A 3,632-nucleotide genomic window follows, 5' to 3' on the forward strand; every position below is an offset into this window, starting at 1 on the left:
CACCCAGCGCCCTGCTTCGTATCACTACCCCAAACCTTTTTTTGCGGGGCATAAAGCAGAGGAACATTAATAGCTGGTTTTTTTTTTTACCAAATTAATATTAATTTAAAAATATTTTATCAAGATAATAAATTAAAAATTATTTACCATTTCAGACCTTCTTAAAATAAGTTTAAAAAACTATAAAGATTGATATTATCATCGAACTATAATTTAATACTAGTAAATGTAGATGTGCTTTATTTAGTTAATTTGTTATAAAATAATTATTTTTAATGTGATAAAAAATATTAAAAAATTATTTTTAAAAATAAATTATATATATTAATAAATATATCAGTTAAATTTAATTTATATGTGACTTTAAATATTTTAAATTTTAATAATTATAAATTTAATTATAAATTAATAAATATATTTGTCGTTATACAAGTTCTTCTTATAAAGTTATATAAAAAAAAAAAGATTATGAAATAAAGTTTTTAAAGGGTCTTATTGAATAATATTTTGTAATAAAATTTCAAATTATGCTAATAAACTCATTACTTATTATTTATAAAAAAAAATTATTGCTAATATAATAGGAAAGACAACTTGAACAACTAATTATAAAATCACAAGCTTTAGTAACCTTAGCTAAAGGTTATAAAATATGACATTTTAAAGAAAGAGGGTTTAAGAGTCAAAATATAAATTAAAGAAGTAAAGAATAAGGTGAAATAAGACAAAATGAAAAAGTGTGCATTTTCTGTTGGAAGAGTGGACATTCAATGGAAACATGGTTATCCCCTACACACCAAGAAAATTTTCTCTATGAATAATTGCATTATAGAAAATAAAAATGATAATGTTAACAAAGTTAGCATATTTTTTCAAAGGGAGTTTAGGGAGAATTCAAGTTTGAATTTTATATTACATCAACACAAAGGCATTGTTAGCATTGCTTCAACAATCATGAATTCATACAGTGAATCAAGTTCAATCTTCTTTAACAACACTTTAAAATATCTTGATTCAAATCCATTAGATATAATAATTTTTCTAATTTTACAAAAACTAACTCCTAAATCATTGATACATGAGTCACATATCATGTGTTGCAACTTTCTACGTCATTTTTTTAATTTATAGAAAAATCAACCCCAATTCATATAAAATTATCCGATAGAAAATAAATTTCTTGTAACAATTTCTAGAACAAATTTTTCCTCAAAACACTTCTACTTTCTACTTGACAAATATTCTATTCATTTCTAATTTCAGTTTTAATTTGATATCTATTTCAAAGTTAACCAAATCTTTAACTTACAAATCCATATTTTCTTATTTTGATTACCATATTCAATAGTCCAATACTTTGAGGATGATTGGTGTAGTTGTGTTTATACCTATATGCAATGACTCCTTTAAATTTGTCAAGAATTTTTTAAGGATGTATCAACAATTTTTATAGTTGCAATAATAATATATGGCACTTAACGTTAAAACATCTCTCTTATGATAAATTTAGTGAATTACAAAAATTTCACTCCTTCATTGAATCTAATAAAGTCAAAAAACCTTGTGAAATATGTCACTTTGTCAAATTTCTCTAATAGTGAGCATACTGTTTTGAAATTTTTTATCTTATCTATATCTATATCTATATCTATATTATATATATATATATATATATATATATATATAATTGACTACACCTACTTATTACTGAGTGTATTAAATTTTGAAACGTAACTTCATCTACTTATGACTTTATACATTAAAATTCAGAATGTATAAAGTCATTCGCATTGACTCCACTTACTTATTATTCTATATATCAAAATTCAAAATGTATAACTTATTAATTAAAATTATATTTTATCACACTTATTATGTTTTAGTTGTATTTAAAGAATATTTATTAGTATTGATAGTTATATTAAATTATAAACGGTAACATAAATATTTATACTATAAATTAGCTTAAATTACTATTATTAAAATTAATTATAATATTTTTCATAATTTCTGAATTAAAACTATTATTTTATTTTAATATAATCTATATTTTATTATGTACTTCAAACACTAAAATATATTTTGAATTAAAAAAATTAAACTTACAAAATTATTAGTTTATAATATATGTTATTAAATTAAATTTACAATAAAAGACAAATTTACATATTTAAATTATTTTATTAATTAGTTTAACATAATCTATATTTCATTATATACGTCAAATATTAAAATGTAATTTGAATAAAAAATATATTTATAAAATTATTTATTTATATTATATATTATTAAATTAAATTTCTAATATAATAATAAACTAATAATACTTTAATATTGTCTATTCATCAGAAATTTAACTTAACAACTTGTAATATAAACTACTATATTTGTAAATGTAGTTTTTTTTTTAATTCAAAGTACATTTTAGTATTTGAAGTATAAATTAAAATATAGATTGTATATATAATATTTAATAAAATAATTTAAATTAATATCAATTAAAATGTTACTTAAGAAATTAATAATTTTTTTTACTATTTAATTATTTTTGTTCATTAGGTATAATTTTACTTTACAATGAAATTTTCAAAATTTTTTATATTTAAAAATTTAATAGTTTGTTATCAAGCATCATATCATTCACAACAATATTGTTATAGCTGTTTTTAACATAATATAATAAAATATAGATTATATTAAAAATAATAATAATTTTAATTCAAAAATTATGAAAAATATTAAAATTAATTTTAATAACAATAATTTAAGTTAATTTATAGTATAAATATTTACGTTGCAATTTATAAAATTATTTATTTATATTATATATTGTTAAATTAAATTTCTAATGTAATAATAAACTAATTCTACTGTAATATTTACTATAAGTAATACAATAAATTAATTAGTTTTGCATAAGTAATAATAAACTATTTATACTATACATATTATATATAGTATAGTATAAATTATATATAAGTGTAATTTTTTATTAAAACTATAATTTAACAATTTATAATAAAAGTAATAAATAGTTTTAAAAAAACTACATTTACAAAGATAGTAGTTTATATTACACGTTGTTAAGTTAAATTGCTGATTAATAGGCAAATTTATATATTTAAATTAATTTATTAATTACTTTAGAATAATTTATAGTTTGATATGTACTTTAAACTCTAAAATTTACTTTTGCACTAAAAAATTTACACTTACAAAATTATAATTTTATATTATATATTGTTAAATTAAATTTTTAATAAAAAGACAACTTTATAAATTAAAATTACTAAAATAAGTTATAATATTTTGCATAATAAAAATAATTAATAGAAAAAATATATCTATAAATTTGTTGAGTTACCTTTTTAATTAAAATAACATTGTTTATTTATTTTAAGTTATGTTTAAATTTAAATGATATTAATTTAAATTATTTTAAAAATTAGTTTAATATAATTTATATTTTATTATGTACTTCAAACATTAAAATATATTTTGAATTAAAAAAATTACACTTACAAAATTATTAGTTTAATATAATTTAAATCATGTATTGAATTTTATTTCTAACATTAATTTGTATCAAATCTATTATTATTTTCTTTAATATATCATAAGTAATTATTTAC

Source organism: Abrus precatorius, unplaced genomic scaffold (assembly GCF_003935025.1).
Source record: "Abrus precatorius isolate BTA unplaced genomic scaffold, Abrus_2018 Scaffold3, whole genome shotgun sequence".
Classification (NCBI taxonomy): Eukaryota; Viridiplantae; Streptophyta; class Magnoliopsida; order Fabales; family Fabaceae; genus Abrus; species Abrus precatorius.